Source organism: Talpa occidentalis, unplaced genomic scaffold, assembly GCF_014898055.3.
Source record: "Talpa occidentalis isolate TD23 unplaced genomic scaffold, MPIMG_talOcc4v2.1 talOcc4.14, whole genome shotgun sequence".
Classification (NCBI taxonomy): Eukaryota; Metazoa; Chordata; class Mammalia; order Eulipotyphla; family Talpidae; genus Talpa; species Talpa occidentalis.
Window position 1 is genome coordinate 59651337 of NW_023601433.1, and position 24812 is coordinate 59676148.

The window sequence follows — 24812 nt, forward strand, 5'->3', positions numbered from 1 at the left end:
CGACCTGACTACAATATCAAAAGCTTAATGATCTTGTTTTATTTCCAAACTATTTGTTGCATATACTTTATTTTTTAAATTATTTTTTATTGAAATAATGTTGGTTCACATCATTGGTTTTACACTGTTATTTGGGGAATATACAAACCCCCCTTTTCAGTGTTAATGCCATAGTGCACCACCAGCCAAGCACCCAGAATCCACCACCTTACACCATTATGTTGTTTCTCCACCTTGCTTTCATGCATCCTCCACCTCTCCCCCTCTGGGTTGTTGAGTTCTAAAATCAAGTTTTCAGGCATAATTTTTAAATTTGACTTTATCTGCTCCTTTGTTTAGTTTCTTTATATTCCACTTTTAAGTGACACATCTAGTATTTGTCTTTCTTCCTTCTGTCTTATTTCGTTTAACATAATACCTTCCAGCTCCATCCATGTTACCAAAAATGGTATGAGTTTTTCTTTTATGATTGTTGAGTTATATTCTATTGTGTATAAATAACGACATCTTCTTGATACACTGATCTGTTTTGGGGCATTGTTGTAAATAGTGCTGCTATAAACACAACCTATACTTAACTGCTATGGCTAACATCTTTATTTATCTTCAAGAGATATAATTTTCTTTCCCTCTGAATGTTAGACAATTTAACTAGAATCCCATATAGAGATCTTATGCATTTTTCACACTATTATCAGTAGTTATTTAAGATTGAATGCCTCTTGTAGGCAAGACCTGAGTCACATATGTACATTCAACCCAGCACCAATCAACATATATTTGTTGAATTACATTAAACTTTGGACCAGAGACAGAGTTTCCAATGAAAGTAATGTTATCTTTACTAATTGGTCCACCCAGTTATAACCATTAGACAAAATAGATCACTTACAAATTGACAAAATCTGATGAAAAATCAACATAGATGTAAAAGTTTGTTTATTTAACTCTTGAATTTTCAATAACTATGAATGCCAAATTTAAATTTGGGGAATTGAATTGAGCTTGATTTCTAATCATTCATTCTTTTAAGAGCTAGATGCATTAAATACTTAACCTTCAATTGCCTATATTCAATAACAATATGAAGTCTTAATATAGTCCAATGTTTTAAAAAAGCAGACCAGTCCAGCTGCTCATTTTTATTTGACAGCTCTAAGGATATCAGACTAAAGCAATGCATGGCCTTGGGAAAGAAATCTGTGCAGAATATTCTCAGGGGATATTAGAATACATATTCACATTATTTAATAAAATACTTTGGAGGGTCACATAATTTAAAGCCTCAAAATTATATAGAAACCAATTAACATTTTTGTAGTGGTCAAATTAATCTTGTGGCTTGTAGACAGGGTCATTGGATGCAACTTTTTCTGATAGAGCATAGAATGTGTGGCTCCCAAAAGGTCTTTGCATGTAGCTCATGATTATATGGTAACAAACCAACAGTCCAACTGGAACCAACTGCCCCTTTTGAAACCTAAAAGCATTTCTGACTGCTTAGGAATAGGCTACAGAGCTAAGAGAAACTGAATGTTTCTCTAAGATTCTCTGAAACTGTCAGTATACAAACGCCTTGTCTAGTTCTTGAAAGTGTATTTTGGGACTGTAAATGCAGAATATTGAATCATTGTCTCTGGAATGGAACCTAGGAAAAAGAGTTTCCAAACCAATTGCAATAAATGGCTGTTACACAGAATAAAAATTTTGAGAACTGCCATTCCCATATCATGCTTTGCCTGCAACATGTGGTAGTGCCACCCAGTGGTTTCTTTTCTGAAACTATGTTCTTTGCCTCACAACTGTCTTAATGTTAGTGCTTTAAATGGTCCAAATATGACTGAGTCAAACTTTGGGGAAATACTAACTGCTGTCTGCTAAAAATGCAACAAGTTGCCACAGGGTCAATTTGATTGAGTTGTTCAGTTGGTCAGAACAAGCCACTAATCAATGAGAGTGGCCTGATTATTTAGGGCCATGGAACAATGGAATCAGTTGAAGTCTGGTAATGCAATTACAGGGCATTGACTTGTGACAGTCAATCTGGGTGACTTAAAATAAGTAGTCACTTTATAAGATGACCCAGTGAGTTTCTGTCTTCAGTATCTGTCTGAGCAGACCAGTGAAGAGGTCTGTAGCAACCTCTGCTTCTTTGGTATGCTTTGACTATTCTATTAGTTAATAGTCAACTAGTTAATAGTCATATTTGTAATAATTTCCCCTTTGTGACCTATAATAGTATTTCTTGATAGGAGATATCCATGCTCCCAACATCTAGCAAAAATATTTCCAGACTGTGTTGATGTTTAGGTTATTGCTAAAGGTCATAAATTATATCTGGTATCTTAAGAAACTAAATGAATACTTAAAATTGTTTCACTTACTGTGTCAATATTACAACATCTCTATTTTCTGGATGACATGAACTTTGTCAGACACAAGCACTGACAATCACTCCAGAAGTTCATGATCCGCTTGTAAGAAATCATGAGCCTTTTTCAGGCTGCTCTTCTTGATGGTGTCTTTCTATGTAACAACACTCATAACTGCATATGCTGTGTAGATGTGCAATGACAGCAAAAAAGGATAGAAACTGGACCTGAAAGTTTCTCTGTGGGTACAAGTGACTGACTGCTGATGTGTTCAAATCCTCTGTGGTCAATCAATTTTAAATTATTTACCTAAGCACACCTTAGTTCTAGAACAAGGAAAAATGCTAAAGAAGGAAAAGAAATGCTACTTCCCACCCATAGAAGAAATTATACTTCACTATTAGGGTCATCAGTAGCTCTACTAGATAGCTGGGATTTTAAAGCTTTTGGATCTACAAACAACAATATACAAAATGGTTCATTTTACAACTAAATCCAAACAGGAAAAATCACATATTCCTACTCCAAGATACATATGTAAGTAGAGCAAAGTTGCCAAGACTTCAGAAAGTACAGTAAATTGAAACCAATATTCTATCACATGGCTATGATCATCATAAAACTAAGCTAAAATACAGAGAGATCTGGAGATGTTTTGTTCCTCCCTCCGCCGCTCAAGCAAATTGTAGTAAACAGCTAAAATAACACTTGTTAATAAAGTGGTAGCTATGTATGTCAAGCGAATAGCTGGAGGAAGAAAAGACAGGAAAGTGAATCTACCACTTGAATGACTGTTAGTGACTGATTTCTTCATTAAAAACAAGTAACAGTGCTGAGTAGCAAGGCTAAAGACAGAATGGCAGTGTTTTGTGTAGCCAAATGCTTTAGTTGCTACACTGGCCACTACATGTGTATATGTGTGTATTTATAGTGATATACACTGTAGGGAGTTTTTTCCTTACTATTAGGAAAATATATTATTAGGAAAATAATGTAATATTAGGAAAATATAAATGCAAGAGAGTACACAAAAGGTATATGCTCAGCTTAAAAAATAATTAGATGCTAGTACCCATCAAACCACCATCAGATCAAGAAATTCAATCTTGCTGGCATCCTAAAAACCAACCGCCCAGTCCTAGGGAATGGTACCATTATTTTTGTGGCATATGTGTTTGCATGTGTATATCAAAATAAAAATGTATTTATACTTCATTTTTCCAGGGGTCCCCAAGACTACCCTCATTTCTGACACCAGTTACAAGTTTGGAGGGGGTTCCAAATCCATCCTTATGTTCTATAATTTGCTTCAGGGACTTACAGAATTCATCAAAGTCATTATATAAGTATTATTCTCTTAATTTTAATTCTTTTTTTTTAAGATTTATTTATTTATTTATACAAGCACTGGGTAGTCAGAAGCGCAGGAGGGTGAGAGAATTCACCAGAGCCAGAGTGGGGAGCAGAGCAGGCAGAAGGACCGAAGTACACCGCTGAGGGGAGCAGCGGGCGGCAGGAGAGGTCTGCACGCCTTGTGAGACCCTCCTCTGGTGGCCGGGGAGCAGCCGGGGATCGAACCGGAACTGCAGAGGCCACTCGCAGCTTCGCAGCCCAGCGCTCAACCGCTGCGCCACCAGGGAGGCCCTAATTCTTCTTCTTTTAACCATTTACAATGGTTAACATTTTTCTTAGTTCATGAGTCATATAAAATCAGGTAACTGGCTGGAATTGGCTCACAGACTGTATATAGTTTGCCAACCCATAGATAGGTCACTGGATTCAGGGGTTATGGAACTGGGTTTCAGTTTTCTGTTTAGAATAGACTATTCCTAATTCATCAGTGTGCGCTACTGGTAGCCATGAAAATGAATTGTAAATTCAGTTAAAATGTTTTAGAACTCAGCTTTACTGCTTGACTAAAACTTAAAAATGTGACACATGACAAACGAGTTTCAGTAAGCATTGGAACACAACTAGTTAATGTTCTAGATTTTAAACTTAAGTAAAACAGACCAAGCAGATTCCCATAATGATCCTCTGGCATGAAATTCCTAGATAGAATTTCTGTGTCAGAAAGGCCTTAATTTTTCTTCTCTCCCCCAATTCAACCAATATGGATAAAATAAAAGGTTGACCTCAGATATTAAAATCCCCAAGATAATAGACAAAGTCTAATAAAAATCTTATTGCCATGAATGTGGCAGAAATCAGAAATCACTTAATACAGCACTAGCCTTTTATTCTGTAGATGACGGAAAAGGTCCCCCACAACTAAATTTCACTTCTGCCTTTACTTGAGGTAGTGAGCACAATGAGAAATTTATGAGAGAAAATACCACAATATTCATCTCACTTCCATAATTGTTTCATTCCAACTTAATTGCTTTCATTCCAACTTTTCTTTAACAAAAACAAATAAGCCATTTTTAAAAATTATATGTTAGCATAGACTATCTTTCTCAAATTAAAGGACTGTGCTTCATGACTTCTTCCTATTTTTCTCATCCTTAGACCCACAGCACTAAAGAAGGAGTGATCCAGCCAGGCAGGTAAGAGATCGCCTCTTTTTGCAGATTAAAAATGGACTGCTTAATGATACCTGTTTAAAGGTAGTGATGTTGATTTACTCACATGAATTTAATCTGATATTTTGCTTTTTCTGCTTTCTGGTCTGTAAATATTTTGCTATTTTTCTTTGGATTTTTCTCTTCTGGATTTGTTGGCTTACTATTGAGTCTGATAGGCGGCTTCTTTCGATCACATTTATGTCGCAGATACCTGTTGTGGGTATCAGTGTTTCTGTATGATAATTTGATTCACATTTTTATATATACTACTATTGCTTTTGCTTATTGGAAAGTGTTTTTTTTTTAAACGTTGGTTTCTTTAACAAAAATATTTTGAATAAGGTTATTGGAAAAATATTTGAAAAGTTATGGCTTGGGTACAGTTTTGAGGTTGGAAACATGGACTGTAAACCAACTCCACCATTCCAAATTGACAAAATGTGGCATGCCCAATGACAAATGTATTCTCAGTGTCAATATCATTTGTTCATACCACACAGTAAGACTCTGGAAAGAGATCATACTTACTTTTTTTTCTGTGATTTTGCGTTCATAATAATAATACCCAAATTTGAAAGAATAATTCATTCTCCTTTGTAAATAATTCAACACTGTGGCATTTCCCATACTATAGTATTTCTGCATCCCATTCTAGTAAAGATTTATGAACTGTCTATTTTTCAAGACAGCCCAGGAGAGACACAGAAACTAATCAAGCACTTTGAAGTCATCCTCATAGAAATGCTATTGAAAATGCTTTTTCTCCTTCACTTAAGTTTTTAAATATGGTTGCAGTAGAATATGGAGGACTCAGACTCTAGAATGTTATTACTGATAAATGATTCCTATTAATTATAATTACATTCGTTAGAGCTTTATAATTCTTTTTTGTTTTGTTGATTTTCATGCTTGTGTTTTTCATTTTTTCAAAACATTCCACTTTTCTGTTTCTTTTCACTGTTTTAATCCAATTACCAGTTCTGTAAACAAGCATTTGCCACATCTACAGTAGGTGCACTGAACTGTGAGTGGAAGTGATTTCTGATTACAGACAGACAAATTTTCAAGGGACAAGTGGAACAAAATACAATGAACTGAATAAAAGAATAATGGAAAATACCTTGTTAGGGGCTTATGGTACAGATTTAGAGCACAGATGAAAAAGGAAAAGTTGCTTAATCCTAAAATACATATGTATCGCATGGATAGTATTTCTGATTTGTGTCATATATGTAGCTCTTGGTTATGAGAAAGGAAATCTTTTGTACATCGTATTACTAAAGAGAGTTTATTAATATTAGTATTACCTTACTCAATTGAGAGGGTGACAAAAAGCATTTTAGATCCTATAAAGTCTTAGAGTTTGTTAAGAGGGCCAAAGGCAAAGGTGTTTAAGTACTAGTGCCTCCAGGATCACTGGAATTTCAATTTCTTATCCTTTTCCTTATTTTTCGGTCTTCTTTCTCCATACCTTTTTAGATTTTCTACCTTCATTGCATCCTACTCCCAGAAAAAAATATTCGCACACTTCCTGCACTTTGGGATATGATTAATAATTTCTTGGGGCACTATCTGAGTAATGACCTTCACATCTTGCATGGTATTCATTCCTTGAAATAAGAGAAGTATTGATGATGGAGAACTGTGATCCAGCAAATATCCTCAAGAGATCTTCAGCAATCTCCTGAGATCATGGGGATCATACTACAAAGTGGCCTATTCCTCTATTAGTGTGAGGGCTGACTGCTTTTGGAGGCAGAGTCAAAACAAAGTGATGCCACATTTTTGAGGGTCCATTCTTACCTGTTCTGTGAGTGATAAGTGTGTGCAACAGGGTTGGAAAGACTTTCCATTGGCAGGGTGTTCAGTAAAAGAAAGCTTAAAAATCAGAACTAACAACTAGAGCTTTGCCACATTAAGCCACCTTCCATCACAAGAATAGATTGTCCTGTTTTGAAGCTCCTAAATTAGCTAAATAATATTCATAGGCCACCAAGTCTCCAAGAAAACTAACAGGCATAGAATATTCACAGCACTGGTAGCTACTTTCCTGAGCTTTTAACAGCTGTGAGTTAAGATTCCTACATAATGATGAATTCTCTTTGGTCACAGAAAAGCTAAGACAGGAGGCTAAACAAAAATGGCCAACAGAGACCTAAATATCAATTTCTTAAGAGAAAAGAAGAGCTTGAAAGGGTTGTCAGAGCAAGTTAAATGTAATAGTGGGAAGCAGGTAAGTTCTTAATTTGCTCCATGTGTAGGGTGGATTTAATGAGCCTCTGGGAATGGGGGATACAGAGGTAGATAGATTAGCTCAAATTTTGACTCCACAACCCCCTCTTCCATTCTCAGAATGCACAGGAAACTGGTTCAAATATCTGCTTTCTGATGGTTTTATGCAGCATAGCCTGACTCTTAGTAATGCAGCTTAACACATTTCTTCCAGTTCTTTAGGCAAACATTAAATCATAAAACTTTGCACAGTACTTAAGAGACATTTAGCTGACAAATGATGAATAATATGGGTGATTTAGACACTGAAATCGACACAAAGCTCGATGTCACTTTTATCATCTCATTTCATTATACACTGTAAAATATAGAACTGTAACTTATGACAATGACAATCACACACAATATATTGTATAGATTCACTTCTAATACCAGCAGAATGTATTTTAGACAAACTATATAGTTCACATACAATTTACACATAGGGCTCTTGACTTCGGTTTTAAAGATATTTATATGATGTCTCAGGGATCAAGACCTAAAAAAAATCAGATGTTAATTTGAATCCCAACTAAATATGAGACTCACTTTTATAGCCCAGAACTCCTATGGATAAAGACTGCTCCAGATCTGGGTGTGAAGCAATCTATTTCCAGATAGACCAAGGTCACTAGCATGAGCTAGCTGAAGAGAATAAATACAAGACTTTAGTAAATAAACACTGACATTTAGGAAGATAATTCAGTTTGGTTTTCTACATTGATCAAATTCACTGAATAATTGCTTAGTAATCCTCTTCCCTTACTTGAAGAGTCAGAAGAGGCCAGTTCAAAAGTTAACAGTGTACCTGGAAAAATTGCTTTCTGTGGTCTCTTCATCCATATCTTTGTGAACAAAAGCTAAATGTCCAGGCCCCTGCTCCAGGGAATTTTATTTACAGTTCTGCCAACATGGTGGTGATGTTGTGAGAATCTGGACTTCTTGCTAAGAAATAGTATTAGGTTTTTTCAATTGATTGATAAGATGGGAGAGTACTTTACTTTGCAAGTTTTTATGCTAGAATGCTATTTGCAGATTAGATGGTAAAAATTTGAAGTTATCACTGTGGGGGGTAAATCAGGGTAACTTTAAGAGGAAAATTAGTAGCTGAAAGGAACATTAACTGTGTGTGTGTGTGTGTGTGTGTGTGAGTGAGAGAGAGAGAGAGAGAGAGAGAGAGACAAAGAGAGGAAGAGAGAGAGAGAGAGACTTGGTAACTCATCCCTTCTCCAATCAAGCAGGTCATACTCCCTCTCCATCACATCCTGAGGGCCACTCTACCTTGCAATGACCAGTCCAGTGATGTGGCCCTCTTTTCTTCCTGTAGTGTTTGGACTCTGAATCATCCCTTACATCATAATCTTGATTAAAGCTTGAATAATGTTTTTCCTACCTAACTTCCTGACCTTTGGTAATGGTCTGCTCCTTAACCCTTGTTTCAGGAAGCTGTAGCTGAAACCCTTGTTTCCAGAAGCTGAAGCTGTCTGGATTCTGCTTTCCTGTCTTGATTTATGTGGCCTGACAACCACTGCGTCTTTCCTCTCCTCAAGTCCATGAAAACATCCTATTTTTAAATCCTTGGGTCCCTTTTTCATTTCAGTATTTCCTAAGAGTCTCTTGTAGAGTCATAATACAGATTGGCATAGTTGCAAAGCACTGATGCTCTGGACCTGAGCTATACCCAAAAGGACTGCCAAAGAAATACTAAAGGTTAACTTTCCTCCACCTCTGATTTGCTACTGAAATTAGCAGAGCTCATTTGAGAGATAAATTTGCTCTTTAAAAATTTATTTCCTCTGCATTCATTTTCTCTTCCTATAAATGGGAACCTGGGATCTCATAAAACTGAATTAAAATTATCAAATACTATTGAACCAACCTAATGAAAATTTTAACCAAAAGTCATTGTAAATTAGGTATGTGCTATACTGAGAACACAAGCCTTTGTAAAGTAGATATTGTTCTTATGTAAACTCATGAATGGAGACTTTCTTGAATAAATTACTTCTTAATAACATCAGAGAGTCATTGGCTGGGTAAATATCTCCCTGGGGCATTCACTGAGATTCTTGAATTTAAATGTTCAATAGAACTTCATATTTGTCACCTTTACTAATGAGTTTTTCTTTATGAAATCATTATTAGTATGAAAAAGTTAAATTTTATATCTAATTTCTAGAATTAATGCTGTTTAAAAGACCTCAAGGGGCAGAAATTTGTCTTGCTGGAATGCAACATTTACATAATTTCTATTGCCCCAACATTTACACTCCCCAATCCACTGTCAATTTGTTACCTGAAGCAGGAGAGAGGGAAAAAAATGATCACAGAAGTTAGAATATATGGGAATTTCTGCTAACTGCTAAAAGGAGCAATAGGCCTTCTCAGAGAGTCATATAGCAAAATCATTTCTTCCATTCTAACTTGTGATTCAAGCATGTAAACCCTTTGCATTTGTTTTTTCTAAATCATATAATGTACTTAAATCACATATATGATATGATGGTTAATTTGTATACATAAAATCTATCAAGTTTGCATACTAAAATTATATATTAATAAACTAGTATATATGTAATATATGCACTCTTATCTACTAATGTTCCTATCTACTAATATATGCTATAGTGGATATTTGCTATATTAAACTGTCTATTATATACTAATACATATACCTACTAATATATATACATATACTATAAGGTATATAGTAAGATATCTTACTATTCTACACATAATATACTTATATAAAATGTCTTACTTTTCTCATAGATATTTTTTGCATGAAAAATTAATATTTTCATTCCATCCTTAAATTACTCACAGTAACCACTGATGGGATGGGCGTGTCTGCTAGACCTGTTCAACCTCTCATGCCCTAGCATCACCGCATACACCACTTTCATTTTCTCTTCCACTTGGACTTTCCAAGTGGAAAGGTTCTTGCTTGTTATCACAGGAACCCACCAACACAAAACAGCTTTGCAAACTTATAATGTCATCAAAAAATAGAGAACTTTTTCTTCAAGTTCTATTGGTTTGCCTTTCATTTATATAACTATAATTTGGGGGGTACAACTTCTTCCTCCTCCACAAGTAGGCTTGCTACTCTCCTCCCCCACCACTTCTCCAAGACCACAAACCTATCACCTTCCTCACCCTACCACCATCTTCCTCCCCTTCAGTCCACTCTGGTAACCAGTTTATAGAGATTTTTTGAAGAGCAAGTAACCTAGAAGATGCAAAACATTTTGGGAGATGAAGTATTAGCCCAATTATGCTGCACATTCATTTACATGTAAATATGCACACAAACATATCCAGCTTACCAAAGCAAATAGTACATTATGAAGACAACTTCATCTCAGCTATTTTCTTTCTGATTACTAAATTAACTATCATAATAATCACTATTCAGTCAGGATAGGAGTTTTACAAAACTTCAGGGTTTCACTATAATTTGTTAGTCCCATAGATACACTCATTCACATGATAACCCTCCCCTTTTTTTAATATTTAAAGAGCAGGTTGGGAAAGGGACAGAAGAGGAAAAGACAATTGCATAGAAACAAGCGGGCAGGAAGAGCTGCCCCCACGGGACAGGTTTGTTAAGAGAGGACTACATGGTTGCAGGTGGGCGGCCTTGAGAACAGCCTCTGCTGAGGGAGGTCAGTGAAGAGAAGCCTCGGCATGGTACGGGTCACAGGCAGGCAGGAGGCTGCTGCCCTGCAGAGGAGAGAGTTGGTGAAAGAAGCACCTGCATAGTCACAGGTGAGCAGAGGGAGTGCAGGCTTGAGCCTGTGCAGAGACTTCACAGATATAGTCTCCCTCTGTTTGGGAGGGGCTCACTACATGTGAGCCTTCGGGGGTAGTTGCTGATTTGGGATAACTATGTAGAATCTGAAAGGAACTGGAGATTCCACAATGGGCTCAATCTCCATATCTTTACCTTTGGATGGGCACCTGCTTGGATGTCATGCTTTGTAATCTAGGTATTAGCCCTAAGGATAACCACTTTTTATTTCACCCTAGGAGCCAGGCAGTGTGCTAGAAAGGGGATATCAGTGGTGAGCAGCCCAAATACAAATTACACATTGTCTCCTGGATTAGAAGAGAGTAAGTAACAAGGGATAGGAACTAACCATCAAAGCATTCCCTGAGGAAAGGATATTTACTCCAATGGCTGAAGACTGTTTGCAGCACTCATGATAGATTGACAGGTTGGGGGTTCTAGAGGAAGTGGGAGGCAGGGCAGAGGAGTAGCAGGCACACTGGTTGTGCCTGAGGCAGAAGGGCTTGCAAGTTTGAAGAGCTAGAAAAAAGCCCCTGTCTTTGGAGCTCAGAAAGCAAGAGGGAGCTGGGTGGCCAGGGACGGCTGTAATCTCTTGGCGCTTTGCTGACCATCTTAAGGATTTGGGTTCTTATTCTAAAAGCCATGATAAACTGCTTCTGGCTTCCAGCTGAAGTGAAGAGATTTATGTTTTCTAAATGACCTCTCTGGCAATTGATTGTGAAGAATAGAATGGTATCTTCAAAATATTTTCTACATTTTACACCCTCACCTTCATCTTAGGGGAGACTTGTCCTAATATACTATAGAAATGACATCTCAATACCTTAAATGCTTACATTTCAATAGTTCTAGAAAAAAAATCCGACCTCCACCTTAAATGGAAGCTATGGGTCCTACTAACTATCTAAAGTAATGAAACAAAGACTTAAAGACTTTGCCCCTAGTAAAATGATTAAATATAAAGCAAAAGCAGAAAAAAAGTAAAAGAAAGGGAAAAAGAAAAAGAAAAAAAATTCTATGAAGTAGCACACGAACCCCATCTATTGCTTTGTGTCAGTGTGGATCAGTCATTGAATCTTTTCATGGGAAGAGGCTTGTTTAGGAAGGACAGAATGAAACCCCAATATAGGAATATGCATGGACAAAGTGGACACCATGAGGAAGGACTAGGGAAACAAAGGGATGACACCAAAGCTAAATTCAGACTTTATAATATATTCTGAGCACTATCGTGTGTGAGGAAAGATTGCACGAAGCTCCAAACACCAAATTGTGGCTTTATTATTCCTTCTGTTGTTCCTCAACTCAAGGATCTAATATTAGTGTCTCCCTTTTTCCTAAAAAGTCACAATAGGGAGACTTAGATTTATCAGTAGCACACAGGTATAGCAACTTATAAAAAGCTCCAAAAAATAAATAAATAAAAAGCTCAAAACAGTTTTTGCTTTTTTCTGGAATGGCAAACGTGAGGTTCCAGATTTGAAACTCCTTCCCGAGAACAGGCAGGCAGCTGCAGTGAGAGTCTGCAGCAGGAACACTTCTTCTCTGAGCCTCTGCCTATGCAGAGACTTATGCATCTTTCCTAACCTACTCAGAAGGATTAGACAGACAAATCCCAAATAGAAAAAAAGATGCAAATATCCCCAGGAACTGGGACAAGTCTGAGTCTCAGCTCCAAATGTCAATTACTGGAAGTCTCCAGAGTCTGGTTAAAAATAGATATGCAGGTTTCTTTGTTCACATGTCAGAAAGGGTCATCCTATCAAATCAGATTCCCATCACCCTCTTTTCACCCAATAGCTAAGTTGTCAACCATTCACAACAGTAAATCTTGGTTACGGTGCTGTCACAGGTCCAAATTAGCATGCACTCTTTCAATTATGTTCAAATACCAGGATCTCCTGGCATTCACAGGATGTGCACAATATGGGTTTGCACACAGACATAATATGTGTAAACATTGCTATAACCAGCTCACCCTCCCTCCTCTGTGTTCCTGCAGAAGAGAAAGGGAGTAAGGGCAGGAGCAGATACAAGCAGCAAGGAGGCAAGGCAAGAGGCAGGACAGGCAAGAGGTGAGAAACGCCACATCCCGATTTCCATTTTGACTGAGGTCCACTTAGGGACCTCTGCAAAATCCCTCACACTGTAATTTTCCTCTGCTCTAAACTTAGGTGCGTCCCTAGCTATCCACTTTCACCTGAGAAATACTGTATAAATGAATCAAATTTAGTCTGAATAACTCATGAACTTTGCCTAAAAGTGCTTAAATTTGCAGTCAACTCCAAATTAGACTTGGTAATTGAAGGACATTCTGTACAGATATCTCAAATAACAGACAATCTAAAAGTCATTGGACTTGAATTTAGGAATAGACAATGTTTGAATTTTGAGGGGAGCAGCAGATTTGCTTTTCTAATTGGTTTTTGCTTAGCCTAGTATTAAACTTGTATTCTATTCCTTGAGTCCTGCCTGGCTTGAAACATAAAGATATGAAATAGGAAGGAGAGACCCCAAATGTAAGTTTTGCCACTAAAAGGGGAAATTTCACAAAATGGGCAATTTACAAATTCTCAATAAATTTAGGTTTAACTTAAGAAAGAAGAATGATAGTGGTATGCATAATTTTTTATTCTTGTCAGAAATTTCCTTTATACTTTCCTGGTATCTTTTGTATCATCATCTATGAATCTCTGAGGTTAACCTTGCTGAGGATCCCCCCTTCCATAGCCATTAGCCCAAATGAATCACTATATTATAATCTCCCCTTAATCAAAATTTTGATTTTTGTAGCTTCAGTTACCCATGGCTAGTTGAAGTCCAAAATATCACCTACAGTAAGATACTTTGAAAGAAAAGTAGTGAGACCACATTCCTATAACTTGTATTATAGTATATTATTATAATTATTCTACTTATGTGCTGTTTCAAGCATCCACTAGGGGTCTTGTAGTGTCTATATCCCCCAGGGGAAAGGGGAGACTACTGTAGTTGTGTCGATAGAACATCTTAAACCAAACATCCATCTCTATAATAGTTCTATTCGCAGATAAGCAAGGATTTTTAAGAACTTGTTTTAACCGCTGTAAACTATCTCATTTTGGTAGAGAAGGAGAAAATGTTCGAACTTGGTATAGCTCTCTTTAAAGTAACTTAATTTCCCTGGCCCTTATCTAAGTTTTCTTCCCCGAAACAGGTACAAAATGAAAGATCCTATAAAAACTCACTCTGTATCCAGACCATTTCTGCCATCTACCAAAAGGGTAGATGTTCTTCCAGTCCTGCCTGACAGTTTTCAGCAATTTCGCTGTCGGCTAGGGGGCCCCAGCTGAATCTTTTCAGAACTTACAAGTATTAAAATATGATACTTTTTGCTCCTCTCTCCCTGCTTCCAGATCCCTTGGAATAAAAACTAACACATGTACAGTTCTTGTCATGTGCTGAGAATTTTTCTGAATAGTTCATGTGTATCAACTTTCATTATCCATATTTTACAGGTAAGGAAACCTGAGCACAGAGGCATTAAGTAAATTTCAGTTCATAACACAGCTACTAGGTGGTAGAGTAAGAATTTAAACCCAGCATGCTGATTCCAAGGCTCACGTTTCTACTCCAGACCAGGAGTAGAAATTTTCCTACCCCAGAATCTAGACTGATTCTCACTGTTGTGGCACTATTAGGACATAGGATACAATACCAAAGATTGAGCACAAAAAAGTAGCCTTGTGTGGGTCCTTTCAACTATCAGTGGTCTCTCAATGGCTCTCAATCATCAATTAAGGCAGAATGTCTGCAGATGGGGAATGATGTTTTCAAATAGCTCCCCAGGTGGTTCAGTGGACAGCCAGGGTTGAGAACCATTCATCAAGATTAATAGAAGGGAAAAAAGAAGGAGATAATAGAAAATGATGGGTAATAAAATTTCAGATGCATTAGATTCTGAATCCCACCATTACCCCTGAGGCTGGGTCCCACTCAGCACAAAAAAACCCTTTCTCAGACAAGAAAGAATTGCATGCAATTAATTAAGTTGGACCTTCTTTCTTAAAGGAAAAATCATAAAATCTTAATCCAGTAAATAGTAGACAGGGGATTGGGTAAGACAACATGGATGAGATCTCTCTGCCTTGAAATATCTGTGATTGTGGAGGAAAAAATATTATAGCAACACTAAATGGCAACCCAAAGATGGATTAAAATATCCTTTTACCTCTGTTCCTCACTGTGCATTTATAGAAGAACTTCCATCGTTCTCACTTCAGTACTCTGTAAGCCAGACAATTATTTGAAACCCCCTGCAGTCCCAAAGCTATCTCCAAGCAAAGATTTAATGTCTGAGTTCTATAGTGAGATTTCTGATTACCAAGACTTCATTATCTTTATGAAACAAGCGACAATACATTTACTGATATACAGGAAAGTTTTATCAGGGACTATTAAGTCTGAACCACCATTGTCAAAACAAATGGATATAGCATATTGTGCGATTTACGTTCCTTGATTTTTCCCTGTCTGTTTGCATACCCACTCATCTGCAAAACCTGGTAATTCACAATGGGGCTTTCTGTCATTAATCTGAATTAGTAAGTTTTTACTGTATTTTAGAAATCAAATTGAAGTCCTCAGGAGGTTGAAATACTTGAAATTATCCAAATGATTTTCATTATTGTAACTCAGATTTTTATTAAACATGTTATTACTATTCAGAAATTATGAACAATAACATAATAATTAATAATCAAACATACATCAAGGGGTACTTTATTTCAAGCTGAAAAGTTAAATGGCTGATGATCAGCATCCATGTCAGTGGAGAAGTCTCCAGTTTCTCTGCAAGACTCTTGCTGAATAGTCCTGACTGACTTAACTTCCAGGCAGGCACACTGCTTTCTTCCGCAACCTGCTCTCTGTCCACCCTGGTACATCATGTATATTGGAAACCAGCACATTCCCTTAATGATGTTCATAATATTTAATGGTAAAACAGTGTCAGCATTCCCATGGAAATGACCCCTCCCGACCATCCCAGTTGTCATGAAGAAGCTATATATAATATTTTTCCCTTCTCTTTGCCCTTCTATCCATTCAACCCCAATTCCTTTCCAGACTCTTACATGAATGAACATTAAGTCAGATTAAATTTGTGACACTCTCAAGCTGTGTGCATGTGGGAGACCCATTTTTTTCTTTCTCCTGTCCCTCAGCACTATATAGAACAGAACTCTTTATAGAACAGGAGTCTGCTTCCTCTGTGTGAACCTGGAAAATCTCGAAAGTTCAATGTCAGACTTTTCCTTAGCAATGGGGATAATTCTCTGAAATTTCTGCATTTAGAACATTAACTTCCTGTTATGAAATAAAAGACTGATTTAAGGTGTGTATTTTGGAGGGGGGTAGGGGCTACAGTGTTACAGGAGGAAGAAACTCCACCTCAATTATGCACAATAATCCAAAGTGGAGCCACAAACTTCTCATTTACTTACTTAGCATTAAAGAGATCAAAAGAGTTAGTTTGGGATTCTCATATTCTCTTCTAAAAATGCATTGGATTTCCCCTCCTATTCCCCTTCTGAAATCAGGATGAACCACTTTTAACTCTTTTAAATTCCCTTAGTTTAATTGAGGTACACCCTCAATCTCCAGACACTTTGCTAAGTGTCAGCAAAAGCCTCAGCATCTGATACTACTAGCTTTTGATTTTGTCAGGCAGGAGGAAATAGGTTTATTTCCTTTATTTAAGATACGAAAAGATGATCAATCAAATGAAGTTAATGTCGGATAATGGGGAAATGAGAGCTATCATTAAATACTTGAATGGTGATAATGTTAAATATATCCCTGTTCATCTAGAGATAAAATTAAGGAATAAAGTGTAGCACAAGAGATAGGACTTTTGATTCATGTAGAGAAAACAATTCTTCACTGTCAGAGCTTGTCACCTTTATAGATGACCCACCACAAGAATCTGTCATCATCTGGTCATGGTGAAGCAGAAGCAAACTGGATAACCATCTATCAAGGCTGGTATACATGAATCCCTGCATTGGATGATACTATTAAACAAAATGATGCCTCTCAATTATTTCCTCCTAATAGTAAACATTGTGCAATGCAGATTGATGCATTGATTTAAATAAGGCTTGGATTATTAGTTTAAATCAACTGGTATTATTAAGCATCAAAATTTTTACTTGTTAGACCCTAGCAAACTTCAGGGTTAGACCTAATCTTTAGAAATCTAAATACATGCTCATAAATAAGGGTATAGATATAATTTTACCTTTTATGCTTTTGGAGCTAACTTGAGGGAACAAAATCATGAAAACACAATATTTGAAGTGGAAACCAAAATCAGAGGACATAAAACAGGAAACATTTGTGTATTGTTAAATAACATTTTCCTATTGAAAGATATTTCCTAGCACTGGCCTAGTCCACAAACTGAGAAACACAAGATCATGTTTAGATACTGTAATGAACGTTGTTCAAGTAAATATATAAATAAAATCACAGACACAGAAAACATTCTACAACCCCATCATCTTGCTTTACAGATGAGGAAAGAGATCCAAGAAGGTGAATGACTTGCCTACAGTGTGTGGGTTTGTCGTGGTGCTGAGGTGCTAAGGAATCTGGATGCTCTTTCTGTCCATACTTGTGTGAGGGCTAATGTCTTTGGACACAAGACAATGATGTTAGATGATCCTGAAGAAGGAAAGCAAACAAATGGCTTGACATATATAAAATACCTCCAAATTCAATCATAACAAAAATCATGCCAGTATGCAAAACTAATAGGAAAGAGAAAATTATAGGATTTCATGATAAGAAAATTCATTACTTAAGAAAGCAGAGGAAATCATAGGTAAAGGGTTATAGATGATTCCATTTTAAAGCTACTTGTTTTCTGCTCTTTCATGAACTGTATCTCATGGTGAGATCTTGCCTTGGAGTCTGATATAAATTGTATTACTCAGTCAAGTATTAAGTCTAACATATTGATTTGAAATAATATACTGAGAATATTTAAAGTGATATTTAAGAAATAATAATCCTATACGCATACTGGTATTCACCTTGACCCTGCCAAACACACACACGCACAGAGGCTAAATTTTTGTCTAAAAAATGAAGGCATCCTTACATAAACTCTATAAAGGCAAAGACTATTTCTGGCCTGTGGTCTTTAAGCTGTCTCTCCTTGCAAGGTGTTATATATGCAATATATGCTTAATAAATACTCATATATGAAAAGGACGATGATGATAACAACCTTTGCCAAATGCCAATTACAGGACATCCAGTCAAAGCTTCATGGGTCAATACATCAGCAGAAAGCAAGCAGCAAATGGAATTAAAATAATGTATCTGTTTGTTCATTGTTAATGGCTGCTATGAATTTGAATTAGGCCAGTAATTGCTTCCCTGATATGAGAGCAAAATGCCAAGGTAAAGACTGTAATTAACATTCAGAAGGAATGTAGGCCCAGAGTGTAGGAACTCTTTTGAAAAGAAATCACCAGTTTCCTCTGTCCTTCTTCCAAATCTTTGCCGAATTTCTTAGCATTTTTTGCTCTCAAAATTCTGTTTTGTTTATTTTTATTTCTCACAGCTCCTTCCCTTCCCTTTTAACTTTTGTTCCCAATTTGAAGTTAGCAAAATTCCTAGGCTTAAAGAATGATACTTCGTTTCCATGAAAGTGAAATAGGATGTAATGGCCCAACCAGGAACAATGTGAGTTTTGATGACAAGAATGTGGAAAGTTCTATAAGATACGCAGTTTTAAAAATAGCTCTTACTGTCCAAACATTTCTTTATCCAACAGGAAGTGAGCCATTTCCTTTTGTCACATCTGATCCTTGTATTACAGGAAAGGGGCAAAAATTGCCAAACATCTCATCCAAAGGAAGCCAATTGATTCAGTTACCTCCATCAAGAAATACATAATAGTTATTATAATAATTTTTTTAATCAAGCACTCAAGTTGTTGTTTTTTAATTCCCATCAGTTGGAATCAATTTGTGATCTGTTACTCCTTTTACTGGTTTGGAATGTGATTTCTTGATATGTGTTAGAATGCCCTGCATTTTCCCTTCAAGTGACAATGTTCTAGAAGGAAAATCTGTCTCCTTAGGGGAAGCTTATGACTTGATACTTGGGTGAATAATATGGATAAAAATATTGGTATTGTCCATTCCTTCCCTCCTAGCTTCCTGTTCTATGCTGGACTCTTCCTCCTCTGTAAAGATGTTTTGACTGTGGATTCCATAATGCAGTCACGAAAACTCACAGAGCCCCGCCTGCCACTTTGCAACAATTCAAACGCCTGTGGCACTAAAAGAATGCTTTAAATAGCAAATGGAAAAGTTTTCCACTCTAAGGTATGGGGCATAGAAACAGTACATTTGAAACAGAAAAGTGGGAGGAAAAAATGCATTTCTCAAAGTAAAAACTTCAGGCAGGTTGAAGTTGTTATAATCCCAAAGTGGAGGGTAGAAATGGATTTGAAATACAACACTGGGGATAATTACTGTCCTGGATAAATTTTGCTAAGACCAGGATTTCATATCTCCAAATAGACATAATTACAGAGAAATGGGAAGCACAGCTTAATCATTGGGTGTCACTTATTCAAGAAGCATACACTAAGCATGTGCTAGTGCTAATTGCTTATTTTTAAGCAAACTGAGTCCAGCAGAAGTATGTTTTTGATCTGATATGATTAAGGAAAGAATCATTTGGTTGACAATCAATTGCACTGCATACCCACTGCCTGGTGAACTTAAAATCTGAATTTTTTATTCAATTTCTTCCTCCATTGGAATGACTTTAAAATGTCAGATTTTTGTCTCAGAAATAGTAGGGATTTCATTTGCACTATCAAATCACAAAAACCTCACAAGGAATGCTAAAATGCATTAATAGAATCAGGAAAATATGGGCATTTTTGTGTACTTCTAATGGAATACCTTTCTCATTTTCTTTCTTCAAAAGTGAAACAAATGGCATAAATTCAAGACATTGATATTGTTAAATAAGGATGTGAGAGTCAGAAAAATAACAAGATTGTGCTTGACATCCATTTTAAAATTAAAGCTATTGAAGAGAATCAACTATGCTTTTTAGAATTTTGTATTGGCATTTTTCAATCTGCGTAAGACTAACATTTGGGGTGAGTAATTGTATACTGTAGGGCTGTCCTGTGAGCTGTGGATTCCCTATTTAGTCAAAGTCCTGACCTCCACCCACCAGAGGGAGAGAAGCTCTCCAGTGTGAGTTCCAAAACTCCAGTGTCAAGACATTTCCAAATGCCCCTTGGGAGGGGGTGGGACATAATCATCATCCTCATCACTGAGAACCCCTGCTGCTTGTGGATGCCTAAGGAACAAGTTGTGTGAGTCTCTGTTGGCCATAAGAGCAAATTTTGAATTAAGAGTATCAAGGTTGGTTTTTTTAATATGTGCCATTCTCACTGGTGTAAGATGGTATCTCATTGTAGTTTTGATTTGCATTTCCCTGATTGTAAGTGATGTTGAACATTTTTTCATATGCCTGTTGGCCATTTGCATTTCCTCTTCAGAGAAGTTTCTTTTTAACTCTTCTGCCCATTTTTTGACTGGATTATTTTCTTTGTTTTTGTTGCTCATCAGCTCTTTGTAGATTTTTGTGATAAGTCCTTTATTATTAGTGTTGTGTGCAAAAAATTTCTCTCAGTCGGTGGTGTTTCTCTTTGTTTTGGTTATTGTCTCTTTTGCTGTGCAGAAACTCTTTAATTTGATGTAGTCCCAGCTATTGATCTTTGCCTTCACTATCACTGCTTTGGGTGACGAATGGCACATATTAAAAAAAAACTAGCAACAACAAATGTTGGCGAGGTTGTGGAGAAAAAGGAACTCTCCTGCACTGTTGGTGGGAGTGCAAACTGGTCCAACCACTATGGAGAGCTGTGTGGAGATTTCTTGACCTACTAAACATAGAGCTTCCATATGATCCAGCAATTCCACTCCTAGATATTTACCTAAATGACACAGAAACATTAATTTCAAAGGGCACCTGCACGCCTATGTTTATAGCAGCACTATTTACAATAACTAAGCTATGGAAACAACCCAAATGCCCAAAAATAGATGACTGGATCAAGAAGATGTACATATACACAATGGAATATTACTCAGCAATCAAAAAAGATAAACACATGCAGTTTGCAGCAACATGGATGGAGCTAGAAGGGATCATGCTCAGTGAAATAAGTCAGAAATAAAAAGAAAAATACCGATGGTCTCACTCATAGCAGGAATTTAGAAAACTTAAATAAGAGACCAGGAAAAAGACTAATCAATACAAAGTAAAAATCAAAATCAACAAGGAACTATAAACCAGAGATACTCTACTGGGGGGGAGGTGGGAGAGGAAGGACTAGAGTCAAAATAAGGGGGGAGTGCAATTGCATGGGGAATATAACCATAATGAAAATGCACACATTGTGCAAAGATGAAAATGATGTAATAATTATATAAAATAAAATATTAAAAAAAAGAGTATCAAGGTTGCGCGACATTAAACCAAGAAATCACACAAGCCTGGAACTATGACATTATGGAACTTAAAATTTTGTTCTATGACTCATGGGTTCTTTTCTTTAAAAAATGAAAGCCATTATGATGTTCTGGTCCCAGGGTTGCCTTTCTGAGTCACAGTGTAGCATCTGCCACCTGGTATCCCAAGTCTACTCCTAAACTTAACTGAGCAGAGACAACCAGGAGCATCTGCTCCAATTTACACACCTGAGGGTTAGTTATAATGACTAAGCATGTGCACCATGAGAACGGAAGGGAAGGCAAATGTATTTATTCTACTACCAGTATGACCTCATGGGAGAAGAGCAAACTGTTTACCTCTGGATTTGCAAGAGAGAGGCTCCCATAGGAGTACTGAGAGGAAGCAATTCTCAGCTTTATAAGTCCTTCATTTCCCTGTTTATAAAACAGTTTGGGGGTCCCTTTTCTCTGATTTTTCTCATCTCAAAAGATGTTAGCATATATCTGTAGTTTTATGAAGTCCTGGGAGTTTGGTAAGATATAAATAAAGAGAACTGGAATTTCTCAGAACAGGGAAATCTTGTGTTTTAATAGCACATCAGTTCAGGCTTATGCTATAGATCACCCAAATGAATCCATCAGATAAGATGTACTCATCTTAAGATATAGGAATTGCACACTGGACAGTTCCTAGTTAACATTTCAGTAGCAGTTGTCATGATTGAGTAAAGTCTCCTTCCCTGATCCTTTTATTCTATTGACTCCTGTGATCTACGTTTTCCTGGTTTTTCTATTACATCACAGGCTCCTTTTTTTTCCATCAGTTTTTACTGGATCCTTCTTTTTACCAAACCAATAAATAGTTCAGGATCTGTCATTATACTCCCTCTTTCTGTGTAATCTCATCCAGTTGCCCTATTTCAAATGTAATTTCATGGAACAATGATTGATTTCCACAACCTAGACCACTCCAAATTCTTTCTTCATATATCCAAATCCTATTTGGCTTCTTTATCTGGATACCTTATGGTGTCTTACTTAGTCTCATGCTTAACATAGCCAAGGTACAACTATTGATTTTCCATATTCACTTTTATCCAATAGTCTATTCACATTCCCAACCCTGCACTAAATATATGAGTCAGCATTTCTTTCTTTCGTATTCTTATCCATTCCTCCAAACATATTCTCACCTTCCTCCTTTTACACCCTAATACAAACCACCAGCATTTCTTCCATGGATCAATGTAACAGTCTTCCAACAGTTGCATGCCCAACGAGTGTTTCTAAAGTTTAAAATCCTCAACTTCTTATTATACTTGGAGGTGAAGCCCAACCCTTATGAAAATCTATGACCTTAAAATTTCTGACCCTAACTTCCTGCCATCTTTACCTCACTCACAGCACAATTGTTACATACTTCTGTCACATACCATATTGGTTTGTGGCTTATGCCGGGTCTTTTTGTCTGCTGTTCCTTGTGTTTGTGTCACTCATTCTCCAAATCTTTGTGAGTGCCATCTTCTCACCATTAAAGCCCCAATTCCAATGGCTCTTCCACAAGAGACCTTTGTAAGCTGTGATAGCAGCCTGGCTCCACTTGAGTAGAACATTTACCTTTTCTACCTCATTCATAGAGTCTATTTCTGACATTATTTCATTTAATTGCCACATGTCTGTTGTCTGATTTCATAACTAAAATACATGCTCCTGTATAGTGGTGACTATATTTTGTTCATTCCTGCATCCCCAGAGTCTAGTACAGTTCCTGGTATGTAGAAAAGCTAAATAAACACTTGTGGGCTATCTGTGTAATCAAAGTAGTGGGAGAACACATGTAAGTTAAACGGTGTCTAGTAAGCATGGCTCTCTCCTGTGTCTGCCTAAACACAAGGTACATTTATCCATCTCAATGTCTGCCAGTAATCCCAAGTTAGCCTTTTAGTGAATTTAACATCTATATATGAACTAATCAGGGAACTTTTGTTTCCAAAAAGCTTGTTTCAAATTCTGGGGTGTTGGGTAGTTCTGCAATCAATTTTTGGTTTCCTCTAAGACATGGTGATACCCATATTCTTAGGCAGTTTAATCAAGGACAGGATGAGTCATTGTGAATTAATAGAACTAACACCAAAAGGAAATATGGTGTAGATGCTTTTAGAGCAATGAGATTAGTAAAAGACTACTTTCCAGCACAATATAGATAGTGATTAAAAATGTAACCCCCAAAATATGAAATATCTTTCAACCACTAGGAAATATCTTTCCCTCAAGAGCACCCTTTAAATTGACATTGCTTTCAGAAGCTCAATTTTATGCCATTGTCATTTGTCTTTAATTACTTTGTTGTGGCCAACATCATCAGCATTATCATTGGTAAATGAAATTTCCATCTGGAAAAATAAAGAAATCATGCAAGACAATTACCAATATTGACCTGCAATATAAAACAGGGTGGTCGCTGTATTATAACTAATGAGAGACTACCCACTAGGACTAGGGAACTCTGCTGGATAGACATGTTCTGCTTCAAGAGAAAAGAAAGTGTGAATTCTAGGAAGTAATAGAATCTACCTTGCATCTTTCCACAGTTCAGCAATTAAATGAAATTCACACCAATTGAGATCAAGGATGTCTGGAGGCTGACACAATAAAAGAAAGTTCTATATGCCCCTTCAACATGTTGACAGAATTACAATCATTTCAGAGTTAGAAGGACTGGGAATTTTTGATGAGTTCCTTATAAGAGATGTCTTTTAATCATAGGGAAAAATAATTTCTCCAAAATATAAAAGTGGGCATATTGAAATGCTTCCTTTGCATCCACAAGCTTGTATTTTAATTGACAAATAATTGTGTTGGCTCAGATCTACAATGTATTCATCCTCCACTCATCCTCACACTATATAAGCAAATATATAAAAAGTCATATACTCAAAAAAATTCAACTTGTTGAAAATAGTTTATATTACAAAGGGGTTTTATTTCTACCATATAAAAGATTCATCACTGGATGACTTTATAAAGAGTGCTCCTATGTTTTTAAGTGTTTGCTTAGAGATTTTTATTAGACCTAGATGACAGAAAGAAGGAAATTTAAAGTTCACATTCTAGAAAACCATAAGCAACTATAGAGCTATCAAAAATGAAAATAAAGCATCTCTGGATTCATTAAATGTGTCAATAGGAAAGTGAGTTAACATTTTAAAAACTTCATAGATCATTTTAAAGAACAAAAAATATGATATGGCAGGACATGGATAGTTAAATC

At 36.6% G+C, this 24812-nt stretch overlaps 1 protein-coding gene across 1 annotated transcript in view; it reads left to right on the forward strand.

The window, feature by feature from the left end:
• Positions 1–4883: 4883 nt before the first annotated feature.
• CELF2 (CUGBP Elav-like family member 2) overlaps positions 4884–24812 on the forward strand; it is a 591625-nt gene continuing 571696 nt past the window's right edge. Inside the window, exon 1 of the mRNA XM_054695080.1 lies at positions 4884–4921. The gene's annotated coding sequence lies outside the window, so the exon portion shown is untranslated. The remainder of the gene's footprint in view (positions 4922–24812) is intronic.